Source organism: Giraffa tippelskirchi, chromosome 1 (genome assembly GCF_054371585.1).
Source record: "Giraffa tippelskirchi isolate mGirTip1 chromosome 1, T2T-mGirTip1v1.2.pri, whole genome shotgun sequence".
NCBI lineage: Eukaryota > Metazoa > Chordata > Mammalia > Artiodactyla > Giraffidae > Giraffa > Giraffa tippelskirchi.
Genome location: NC_137275.1, coordinates 168,520,080 through 168,533,358, shown reverse-complemented (window position 1 = coordinate 168,533,358; position 13,279 = coordinate 168,520,080). Strand labels below are relative to the sequence as shown.

The following is a 13,279-nucleotide window of genomic DNA, read 5'->3' as shown; positions in this document are numbered from 1 at the left end:
CTCAGCCATACATACCCTGGACAGGGAGTAGATCCCCAGGAAGGTGCACCAGCTGGAAGTTTGAGTTTAGGGATTGTGGAGCAATCCTAGAACAAGGGCTGCTGTTGACTGCAGAGAGACAGATTGAGGTGGTGTGAGGGAGGAGACTGTGGTGGGAAATGCCTGTGGAGGAAAGCTGGGCAGCCATGGAAGCAAGGCATACTGCTGAGTCACACGTAGCGGGTGTATGTGTGACTCTCCCCACCGACACGCCATAATTGACAGTTGAACAATAGAGAGGCTGGCCCATCAAACGCCTGATGCACTGAACTACAGAGTAGGACCCCACCCAGGGTGCCCCTTTAAGTGCCTGACACACCGATCTACAAAGTAGGACACCAGCCAGGGGGGTCCCTCTACGTGCCTGAACTGGTGGAGGTACGGAGAAAGACTGGCCAAGGAGGCCTTCTGATCGCCAGCTACAAGAGGCTTGAAAAAAGACTCTGATAGGGCCATAACTCCTGCAGCCAAGGCAGTCCGTGTCTCTGCACACTTGGCACTGCCAGGATCCCCACAAGCCAAGCAGCTGCGCCACCTTCACGCTCAACCCTCACTGAGGCAGAGCTGCCACAGGCAAAAAAGGTCTTGCGTATATGCACGGAGGGTCACTTCAGTCGTGTCTGACACTTTGTGACCCTGTAGACTGTGCCAGGCTTCTCTGTCAGGGAGGGGGGTTCTCCAGGCAAGAATACTGGAGTGTATTGCCCAATACTGGTTGTCATACCCTTCTATAGCACTATATTTCCTGCTGCCCTAGTGGCCAACCCCCTGAGTACCTGGTGCTGCCAGAACACCTGCAACCCAAGCAGCTGCAACACCTCCACACCTGGCTTGCACAGGGGCAATCCAAGTCCTCCAGGGTAGCCTCAGGAGCAAATTGCAGTGGACGACCCCCATGCAGAGGTGGAAATAAAACCACAATTGAAACCCAGGTGCCGTGTGACTAAGGAAGAAGACCCAAAACCTTCCCACCAGCTGTACAAGCTGCAGATTAAATCCACACGATCAACTAGGCAGACTCTGTTTTTATGGAATATATAAAAGGTCATTGAGAGCTCCCACAAAAGAACACACACTAGTTCCAACAGCTGTGGACATTGGAGGCAAGAACACAGAGGAGCAGGACCAGGTTAGAATCTGAACTGCCTCCATAGCAGGTCCAGAGACCAGCAGAGTATTGGAGGGCATCCTAGGGAGGTGAGGTGGACTGTGACTCCCAGCGAGGGAAAGGACTCTGACAGCTGTGACTCAAGAAAAATATTGATTATTCTTATGTTTTGACTTGTTCTGTCAAATTCTTTGGATTTTTTTTTTCTTTTTCCTTTTTTCCCCCCTCTGTTGTAGTTGTCAATTTTATTGGTACTAAGAAATCCAATTAAGCTTTTGACCATTTTTTTTTCCTCAGTCACATTTTATTTTGTTGTTATAAACCTCTGCCTCTACGTTGGGTTTTTGCAGTTCTATGGAGTTTTCCTTTTTTTTTTTCTTTTTTTAATTTTAATTTTTTAAACCTATTATAATTTTTTCTACATTTATTCTTTTGTGTGCTTTTCCTACTGTTCTTTTCCCCTTGAAGTTAACCTTTAATGTGTATAAATCTTCTTTATCTACCTCTATTTAACTTTGCATATCTATTCTTTCTTTCTTTTCTTTCTCTCCTTTCCTGTCAACATGTTTGTTAGTTTTATTTTCATTGCTTTATTCCCCGATTGGCACCTTGCTCTAGTTTTGTTTTCCAGTTTGTGCTTTAGTTAGTTTTGTTCTGGTAGACATAATTTTTGGTTTCCTTTGTTTGCCAGGTCAGTCTATTGTACTCTATTTTTTGTGGACTGTTTTGATTTTGCTTATGGGTGTATATGTATACGTGTATATTCAGTCACACTTTTATTGTTATTTGTAAACCTCTGCCTCTATGGTGGGCTTTTGCAGTTCTGTGGAGTTTTCCTTTTTTCTCCCCCTTTTTACTTTCTTCTTTTTTCTTTTTACTTTCTTACTTTTATTTTCTCTTTTTTATAATTTTAACTTTTTAAACCTATTATAATTTTTCTACATTTATTCCTTTGTTTATCTTTCCTACTGTTCTTTTCCCCTTGCAGTTAATCTTTTTTTTTTTTAAATAAATTTATTTATTTTAGTTGAGGGCTAATTACTTTACAATATTGTAGTAGTTTTTGCCATACATTGACATGAATCAGCCATGGGTTTACATGTGTTCCCCTTTCTGGACCCCCCTCCCACCTCCCTCCCCTTCCCATCCCTCTGGGTCATCCCATTGCCCCAGCCCTGAGCATTTGTCTCATGCATTGAACATGGTATGGTGTTCTGTTTCACATATGATAATATACATGTTTCAATGCTATTCTCCCAGAACGTCCCACCCTCACCTTCTCCCTCAGAGTCCATAAGACTGTTCTATCATCTGTGTCTCTTATTCTGTCTCGCATATAGGGTTATCGTTACCATCTTTCAAATTCCATATATATGCATTAGTATACTGTATTGGTGTTTTTCTTTCTGGCTTGCTTCACTCTGTATTGTGGGCTCCAGTTTCATCCATCTCAATAGAACCAATTCAAATGTATTTTTTTAATGGGTGAGTAATATTCCATTGTGTATATGTACCACAGCTTCCTTATCCATTCGTCTGCTGATGGACATCTAGGTTGCTTCCATGTCCTGGCTATTGTAAACAGTGCTGCGATGAACATTGGGGTACATGCGTCTCTTTCAATTCTGGTTTCCTCGGTGTGTATGCCCAGCAGTGGGATTGCTGGGTCATATGGCAGTTCTATTCCCAGTTTTTTAAGGAATCTCCACACTGTTCTCCATAGTGGCTGTACTAGTTTGCATTCCCACCAACAGTGTAAGAGGGTTCCCTTTTCACCGCACCCTCTCCAGCATTTATTGCTTGTAGACTTTTGGATAGCAGCCATTCTGACTGGTGTGTAATGGTACCTCATTGTGGTTTTGATTTGCATTTCTCTAATAATGAGTGATGTTGAGCATCTTTTCATGTGTTTGTTAGCCATCTGTATGTCTTATTTGGAGAAATGTCTGTTTAGTTCTTTGGCCCATTTTTTGATTGGGTTGTTTATTTTTCTGAAATTCAGCTGCAGGAGTTGCTTGTATATTTTTGAGATTAATTGTTTGTCTGTTGCGTTTGCTATTATTTTCTCCCATTCTCAAGGCTCTCTTTTCACCTTGCTTATAGTTTCCTTTTTTGTGCAAAAGCTTTTAATTTTAATTAGGTTCCATTTGTTTATTTTTGCTTTTATTTCCAACATTCGGGGAGGTGGGTCATGGAGGATCCTGCTGTGATTTATGTCAGAGAGTGTTTTGCCTATGTTTTCCTCTAGGAGTTTTATAGTTTCTCGTCTTACATTTAGATCTTTAATCCATTTTGAGTTTATTTTTGTGTATGGTGTTAGGAAGTGTTCTAGTTTCATTCTTTTACAAGTGGTTGACCAGTTTTCCCAGCACCACTTGTTAAAGAGATTGTCTTTTCTCCATTGTATATTCTTGCCTCCTTTGTCGAAGATAAGGTGTCCATAGGGTTTATCTCTGGGCTTTCTATTTTGTTCCATTGATCTATATTTTTATCTTTGTGCCAGTACCATACTGTCTTGATGACTGTGGCTTTGTAGTAGAGCCTGAAGTCAGGCAGGTTGATTGCTCCAGTTCCATTCTTCTTTCTCAAGATTGCTTTGGCTATTCGAGGTTTCTTATATTTCCATACAAATTGTGAAATGATTTGTTCTAGTTCTGTGAAAAATACCATTGGTAGCTTGATAGGGATTGCATTGAATCTATAGATTGCTTTGGGTAGTATACTCATTTTCACTATATTAATTCTTCCAATCCATGGACACGGTATATTTCTCCATCTGTTTGTGTCCTCTTTGATTTCTTTCATCAGTGTTTTATGGTTTTCTATATATAAGTCTTTTGTTTCTTTAGGTAGATATATTCCTAAGTATTTTATTCTTTTTGTTGCAATGGTGAATGGTATTGTTTCCTTAATTTCTCTTTCTGTTTTCTCATTATTGGAGTATAGGAATGCAAGGGATTTTTGTGTGTTAATTTTATATCCTGCAACTTTACTATATTCATTGATGAGCTCTAGTAATTTTCTGGTAGAATCTTTAGGGTTTTCTATGTAGAGGATCATGTCATCTGCAAACAGTGAGAGTTTTACTTCTTCTTTTCCTATCTGTATTCCTTTTATTTCTTTTTCCGCTCTGATTGCTGTGGCCAAAACTTCCAGAACTATGTTGAATAGTAGTGGTGAAAGTGAGCATCCTTGCCTTGTTCCTGACTTTAGGGGAAATGCTTTCAATTTTTCACCATTGAGGATAATGTTTGCTGTGGGTTTGTCATATATAGCTTTTATTATGTTCCTTCTATTCCTGCTTTCTGGAGGGTTTTTATCATAAATGGATGTTGAATTTTGTCAAAGGCTTTTTCTGCATCTATTGAGATAATCATATGGTTTTTATCTTTCAGTTTGTTAATGTGGTGTATTACATTGATTGATTTGCGGATGTTAAAGAAACCTTGCATTCCTGGGATAATGCCCACTTGGTCATGATGTATGATCTTTTTAATATGATGTTGGATTCTGTTTGCTAGAATTTTATTAAGTATTTTTGCATCTATGTTCATCAGTGATATTGGCCTGTAGTTTTCTTCTTTTGTGGCATCTTTGTCTGGTTTTGGAATTAGGGTGATGGTGGCCTCATAGAATGAGTTTGGAAGTTTACCATCTTCTGCAATTTTCTGGAAGAGTTTGAGTAGGATAGGTGTTAGCTCTTCTCTAAATTTTTGGTAGAATTCTGCTGTGAAGCCGTCTGGTCCTGGGCTTTTGTTTGCTGGAAGATTTCTGATTACAGTTTCGATTTCCGTGCTTGTGGTGGGTCTGTTAAGATCTTCTATTTCTTCCTGGTTCAGTTTTGGAAAGGTATACTTTTCTAAGAATTTGTCCATTTCTTCCAAGTTGTCCATTTTATTGGCATATAGCTGTTGGTAGTAGTCTCTTATGACCCTTTGTATTTCTGTGTAGTCTGTTGTGATGTCTCCATTTTCATTTCTAATTTTGTTGATCTGATTCTTCTCCCTTTGTTTCTTGATGAATCTGGCTAATGGTTTGTCAATTTTGTTTATCTTCTCGAAAAACCAGCTTTTAGTTTTGTTGATTTTTGCTATGGTCTCTTTTGTTTCTTTTGCATTTATTTCTGCCCTAATTTTTAAGATTTTTTTCCTTCTACTGACCCTGGGATTCTTCATTTCTTCCTTCGCTAGTTGCTTTAGGTGTAGAGATAGGTTATTTATTTGATTTTTTTCTTGTTTCTTGAGGTATGCCTGTATTGCTATGAACCTTCCCCTTAGCATTGCTTTTACAGTGTCCCATAGGTTTTGGGTTGTTGTGTTTTCATTTTCATTCGTTTCTATGCATAATTTGATTTCTTTTTTGATTTCTTCTGTGATTTGTTGGTTATTCAGAAGCGTGTTGTTTAGCCTCCCTATGTGGAATTTTTAATAGTTTTTTTCCTGTAATTGAGGTCTAATCTTACTGCATTGTGGTCAGAGAAGATGGCTGGGATGATTTCAATTTTTTGGAATTTACCAAGGCTAGATTTATGGCCCAGGATGTGATCTATCCTGGAGAAAGTTCCGTGTGCACTTGACAAAAAGGTGAAATTGATTGTTTTGGGGTGGAAAGTCCTGTAAATATCAGTTAAATCTAATTTGTCTATTGTATCATTTAAAGTTTGTGTTTCCTTGTTAATTTTCTGTTTAGTTGATCTATCCATATGTGTGAGTGGAGTATTAAAGTCTCCCACTATTATTGTGTTATTGTTAATTTCCCCTTTCATACTTGTTAGTATTTGCCTTATATATTGTGGTGCTCCTATGTGCATATATATTTATAATTGTTACATCTTCTTCTTGGATTGATCCTTTGATCATTATGTAGTGTCCTTCTTTGTCCCTTTTCACAGCCTTTATTTTAAAGTCTATTTTATCTGAAATGAGTATTGCGACTCCTGCTTTCTTTTGGTCTCCATTTGCATGAAATATATTTTTCCATCCCTTCACTTTCAGTCTGTATGTGTCCCTAGTTTTGAGGTGGGTCTCTTGTAGACAGCATATATAGGGGTCTTGTTTTTGTATCCATTCAGCCAGCCTTTGTCTTTTGGTTGGGGCATTCAACCCATTTACATTTAAGGTAATTATTGATAAGTATGATCCCGTTGCCATTTACTTTGTTGTTTTGAGTTCGTGTTGAAACATCCTTTCTGTGTTTCCTGTTTAGAGAAGATCCTTTAGCATTTGCTGGAGAGCTGGTTTGGTGGTGCTGAATTCCCTCAGCTCTTGCTTCTCTGTAAAGCTTTTGAATTCTCCTTCATATCTGAATGAGATCCTTGCTGGGTACAGTAATCTGGGTTGTAGATTATTCTCTTTCATTACTTTAAGTATGTCCTGCCATTCCCTTCTAGCCTGAAGAGTTGCTATTGAAAGATCAGCTGTTATCCTTATAGGGATCCCCTTGTGTGTTATTTGTTGTTTTTCCTTGCTGCTTTTAATATTTGTTCTTTGTGTTTGATCTCTGTTAATTTGATTAATATGTGTCTTGGGGTGTTTCGCCTTGGGTTTATCCTGTTTGGGACTCTCTGGTTTTCTTGGACTTCTGTGACTATTTCCTACCTCACTTTAGGGAAATTTTCAACTATTATCTCCTCGAGTATTTTTTCATGGCCTTTCCTTTTATCTTCTTCTTCTGGGACTCCTATCATTCGAATGTTGGGGCGTTTCATATTGTCCCAGAGGTCCCTGAGGTTTTCCTCATTTCTTTTGATTCTTTTTTCTTTTTTCCTCTCTGCTTCGTTTATTTCCACCATTCTATCATCTACCTCACTTATCCTATCTTCTGCCTCCGTTATTCTACTGTTGGTTCCCTCCAGAGTGTCTTTTATCTCCTTTATTTCATTATTCATTCTATATTGACTCCTTTTTATTTCTTCTAGGTCCTTGATAAACATTTCTTGCATCTTCTCAATCCTTGTCTCCAGGCTATTTATCTGTAACTCCATTTTGCTTTCAAGATTTTGGATCATTTTTATTATCATTATTCTAAATTCTTTTTCAGATAGATTCCCTATCTCCTCCTCTTTTGTTTGGTTTTGTGGGCATTTCTCATTTTCCTTTACTTGCTGAGTATTTCTCTGCCTTTTCATCTTGTTTAGATTGCTGTGTTAGGCGTGGCCTTTCTGTATTCTGGTAGTTTGAAATTCCTCTTTATTGTGGAGGTTCCTCACTGTGGGTGGGGTTGGACGGGTGGCTTGTCAAGGTTTCCTGGTTGAGGGAGCTTGTGTCGGTGTTCTGGTGGGTGGAGCTGGATTTCTTCTCTCTAGAGTGCAATGGAGTGTCCAGTATTGAGTTTTGAGATGTCTATGGATTTGGTGTGCCTCTGGGCAGCCTGTATATTGATGCTCAGGGCTATGTTCCTGTGTTGCTGGAGAATTTGCGTGGTATGTCTTGCTCTGGAACTTATTGGCTCTTGGGTAAAGCTTGGTTTCAGTGTATATGTGTAGGCTATTGGATGATCTCTTATTAACTAATGTTTCCCCTGTCTTTCAGTCTTATTTTTGCAGTAGCCTCAAGACTTCTCCATCCATACAGCATCAATAATAAAACTTTTAGGTTAATGGTGAAAAGATTCTCCACAGTGAGGGATACCCAGAAAGGTTCACTGAGTTACATGGAGAGGTGAAGTGGGGGGAGGGGAGTTTGAGGTGACCAGGAGGAGAAGAGGGGGACTCAAACGTGGAGAGAGCAGTCTAGCCAGTAAGCACTTCCCTCTGTGCTCTCCACAGTCTGGAACCCTCAGAGCGGTTCACAGAGATACAAAGAGAGCGGGGAGGAAGGTAATAGAGGTGAGCATGAGTAGAAAGGGAGGAATCAAGAGGGGAGAGAGAGAGCTGGGCAGTATTCTGTTCCCGAAGTGTTCTCCGGTACCCAGAACACCCTCAGAGATTCACAGAATTGGGTTGAGAAGAGAAGGAGGAGGGTGGGAGATAGAGGTTCCCTGGGGGAGAGAGTAATCAAGCCAGTAATCACACTCCTGAGTAAAAATGGGTACTAAAGATTGGATTCTTAAATGTACAAAATTGATATCAAATATGTAAAACAAAGATTAAAAATCTAGAGTAGAGGTTAGACTCTTATAAAACATACAATATAAAAAAAGAAAAAAGAAAACAGTGTAAAAAGAAAAAAAACAGTAAAACAGTAAAAAAAGAAACAGTAAAAAAAGTAAAACAGGAAAAAAACAGTAAAAAAAAAAAAAAGAAAACACAAAAGGTATAAGATATATGTATGCAGTTTTCTTTAAAAATAGGGTTTTTTTTTTTTGCAAGGTAATAGTGGGTTATGAAAATGAAAATTAAAGGTGTAATAGAGGACTTAAAGAAAAAAGAAAGAAAAAAATTAAAAAAAAAAGATAATAGTAAAAATATATATCCCGGACTTTCTCTGGAGCTGTTGTGAGCAGTGTGGGGTCTGTTCAGTTTCAGATAGGTCCTTGTTCCTGCTTATACTTTTCAAGATCTATAGGCCCCTTTCAATGCAGTCGGTGTTAACTACAGGGATTTTAATCTGTTGGCCTGTCACTTCCAATGTGCTTCCCTCTGTTTATTTGGCTTCTGTTTGGAGGTCTCTTCAGTATCTAGTTTCCGCCCTGCCACAAAGGGGCGGAGGTGGTCTCTTTAGGTTCGCTTGTTCAGTCGTGCTGTGGGGAGGGAGGAACACTGCAAACCTATATCACTGGCGTGTGTGTGGCGAGCTCCCAGTGTCTCAGCCACACTGGGTTCACCCCCGCTCACGGCGTGTGTGCTTTCCCCATCTACCCTGCTCAGGCTTCAGGTTACTTGGCCGGGGAGTGGGCCCTGAGATGCATGCACTTCCCAGGTCTAAGCCAGTCAGGTTCAGGTTCCCAGGTACTCCACAAAGGCGCAGACTCGGTTGCGCCCTAGGTTTGTGCCGTTCCGGTCAGAGCAGCTCAGGCAGCCAGGAGTTTGGCGAGTGCACTCTCCCCTGTTGGGGCGGTGCGGCTTATCACCTCCCTGGTCCCCGCCTCGGTTTACGGGCGCGCCCGGCTCCGGTGTGCTTTGTGTCGGTTCTGGGGAGCTGGTCTCTGGCTGCGACCCTCCTGGCGGCTGTCGACCCTTCTGGATCTCAGGCAGTCTTTGCTTAGAAACTGGGGGCCTGTTTGCAGATTGGTAGGCGGTGCCCTCTCTGGGGCCGAGTTTTCCCCTTTCCGGCTCTGGCGGCCCTGCCTGCCTGCTGTGTCTGGCGGGGGTTGGGGTGATCCGCAGCCGGCTAGCTCTCCTCTGGTATCGCTCAGTCCTTTGTTCTGTGAGTGGGCTGGCAGTGCCTTAGATTTGGGCTTTTCGCGGGATAGTTCTCTCTTTCTGGCTGTCCCACAGTTTAGGTTGCTATCTGGCGTTAGCTACCTCAGATTGCCCTCAGGGCGTTCAGGCCCAGTCCTTACCCTAAGCAGTGCCGCCCGCTCGTCTCCGTTCAGCCCCCACTTGCTGGTGGCGGATGCGAGCGTCTGGGGTTCTTTGCTGGGAGTTGCCTTTAGGCACGTAATGTGTGGGTTTTATTTATTTTTTCTCCCAGTTATGTTGCCCTCTGAGATTCGAAATCTTCCCCCAAACCCGCCGGTGAGAGGGTTTCCTGGTGCTTGGAAATTTCTCTTCTTTTACGACTCCCTCTCCAGAACGGATCTCTGTCCTTAACTCTTTAGTCTCTCTTTTTATCTTTTATAATTTCTCCTACCTGCTTTCGAAGATAATGCGCTGTCTCTCTGGATGCCTGACGTCCTCTGCCAGCGTTCAGAAGTAGTTTTGTGAAGTTTGCTCAGCATTCAGATGTTCTTTCGATAAATTTGTGGAGGAGAGAGTGGTCTCCCCGTCCTATTCCTCTGCCATCTTAGCCCCTCCTCCAGACCTCTAGATGATACCAGCGTCCCGTGCAGATGCCCAGCATCCCACACAGACACTCGTGGGAAGGTTGCAATTCTTCCTGTACCTCTGTAGCTTGATGAGCTTGGGTTTGAGAGAGAATCTGCCTTAATCTTTAATGTATATAAATCTTCTTCATCTACCTCTATTTAACTTTGCATATCTATTCTTTCTTTTGTTTCCTCTCAACATATTTGTTAATTTTGTTTTCATTTTCTTATTTCCTACTTGGCACCTTCCTTTAGTTTTGCTTTCCACTTCGTGCTTTAGTTAGTTTTGTTCTTAACTGGTAAATATAATTTTTTATTTCCTTTGTTTGCCAGGTCAATCTACTGTACTTTATTTTTGTTGGACTGTTCTGACTTTGTTCATGGGTGTATATGTATATGTGTCTATTCCATTATTTTAATTATTATTTGCCTGGTTTTGTAACCGCCATTTGCCAGGGGTTCATCTTTAGTTTACCATTTTTGGATATTTGTTTTAATCTCACTTAATGCCATAACAAACCACTTGTGGAATCTTCATTCCTGACCAGAGATCAAGCCCTGAGCCTTTGGAGTGGGAGCACTGACTCCAAGACCCTAGACTATCAGAGAACTAATCCTGGGGAGTATCAAATAGTGACAACTCACACAAAGGAAACCACTTGAATACAAGACCTGGCATCACACAACCACCAGTATCACCCTGTGCAGGACGCCTCATATAAACAACAAACAAAACAAAAATACAACTCAGTTATCAACAGACAGGATTACCACCTCACTAAGTCTTGGTCATCAAAGGAAAAACAAACAAACAAAAACTAAGCACAAATCTCACCCTATAGGAAGCTCACACAAACCCCTGGACCAACCATAGGAGGGCAGAAACCAGAAGGAAGAAAGAATTCAACCTTGAAGTCTGGGAAAGGTGACCTCAAACACAATAAGTTAAAAGAGAAAATAATGAAAAGGTAGAGAAATACTACACTAATGAAGCAACAAACTAGAAAACAGAAGTCCAAATAGATGAAGAAGAAATAGGCAAACTACCTGAAAAAGAATTCAGAATAATGATAGGAAACATGATCCAAAACCTTGAAAACAAAATGGAGGAAATGCAAGAATCAATTAACAAAGACCTAGAAGAATTAAAGAATAAACATACATAGACAAACAACACAATTACTGAAATTAAAAATACTCTTGAAGGAATCAATAGCAGAATATCTGAAGCAGAAGAACGAATCAGTGAGCTGGAAGATAAAATGGTGGAAATAACTTCTGAAGAGCGGAATAAAGTAAAAAGAATGAAAAGAACTGAGTACAGTCTAAGAGACCTCTAGGACAATATTGAACACACCAACATTTGAAATATAGGGGTCCCAGAAGAAGAAGAGAAAAAGAAAGGATATGAGAAAGTTTTTGAAGAGATTATAGTTGAAAATTTCCCCAACATGGAAAAGGAAACAGTCAATCAAGTCCAAGACTCAAGTCCAAAGAGTCCCATACAGGATAAACTCAAGAAGAAACATACCAAGAAACATACTAATCAAACTAACAAAGACTAAGCACAAAGAAAGAATATTAAAAGCATCAAGGGAGAAGCAACAAGTAACATACAAGGGAAACCCCATATGCTTAACAGCTGATCTTTCAGCAGAAACTCTGCAGGCCAGAAGGGAATGGCAGGATATATTTAAAGTAGTGAAAGGGAAAAGTCTAAGCTAAGATTACTGGACCTGGCAAGGATCTCATTCACAACTGATGGAAAAGTAAAAAGCTTTTCAGACAAGCAAAAGTAAGAGAATTCAGTACCACCAAACCAGCTTTACAACAAATGTTAAAGGGACTTATACAGTTAAAAAATACAAGAGAAGAAAAAAGATCTACAAAATCAATGACAAACAATTAAGAAAATGGCAATAGGAACATATATATCAATAATTACTTTAAATGTAAATACTCCAACCAAAAGACACAGACTGGCTGAATGGATACAAAAACAAGACTCATATAAATGTTGTCTACAAGAAATCCACTTCAGACCTAAAGACACATATAGACTGAAAGCGAGAGATGGAAAAATATATTCCATGGAAATGGGAAGCAAAAGAAAGCTGGAATAGCAATCCTCATATCAGACAAAATAGACCTTAAAGAAGATTACAAGAGATAAGGACAGTACATAATGATCTGGGGATCAATCCATGAGGAAGACATAACAATAGTAAATATATATGCACTGAACATAGGAACACCTCAATACATAAGACAAACACAGACATAAAAGGAGAACTTGACAGTAACACAATAATAGTAGGAGACTTTAACACCCTACTCACACCAATGGACAGATCATCAAAACAGAAAATTAATAAGGAAACACAAGCCTTAAATGATACATTAGATAAGTCACATGGAACATTCTCCAGGATAGACCACATCTTGGGTCACAAATCAAACCTCAGTAAATTTAAGAAAGTTGAAATTGTATTAAGAATCTTCTCTGACCACAACACTATGAGACTAAATATTAATTACAAGAAAAATACTGTAAGAAACACAAACACATGGAGATTAAGCAACACATTACTAAATAACCAACAGATTACTGAAGAAATCAAAAGGGAAATAAAAAAATTTCTAGAAACAAATGACAATGAAAGCATGACAACTCAAAACCTATGGGATGCAGCAAAAGCAGTTCTAAGAGGGAAGTTTATAGCAATACAATCCTACCTCAAGAAACAAGAAAAACATCAAATAGATAACCTATCTTTACACCTAAAACAACTGGAAAAAGAAGAACAAAATAATCCCAAAAACCGTAGTAGGAAAGAAATCATAAAGATCCAAGCAGAAATAAATGAAAAAGAAATGAGAGAAGCAGTAGTAAAGATAATAAAATTAAAAGCTGGTTCTATGAGAAGATGAAAAAAATTGAGCAACATTTAGCCAGACTCATCAAGAAAAAAAGAGAGAAGAATCAAATCAGCAAAATTAGAAATGAAAAAGATGTTACAGACAATGCAGAAATACAAAAGATTATAAGAGACTATTATGAACAACTATCTGACAATAAAATGGATAACCTGGAAGAAATGGACAGATTCTTACAAAAATTCTATCTTTGAAGACTGAACCAGGAAGAAATAGAAATTATGAACAAACCTATTACAAGCACTGAAATTGAAGCTGTGATCAAAAATCTCCCAAAAAACAAAAGCA

At 39.5% G+C, this 13,279-nt stretch overlaps 1 long non-coding RNA gene across 1 annotated transcript; it reads left to right on the top strand.

The window, feature by feature from the left end:
• Positions 1-343: 343 nt before the first annotated feature.
• LOC145509371 (uncharacterized) lies at positions 344-11,889 on the top strand. Its single transcript, XR_014056146.1, has 2 exons — positions 344-1,168; positions 10,603-11,889. It is a non-coding gene; the product is annotated as an uncharacterized LOC145509371 (long non-coding RNA).
• The last annotated feature ends 1,390 nt before the right edge of the window (positions 11,890-13,279 follow it).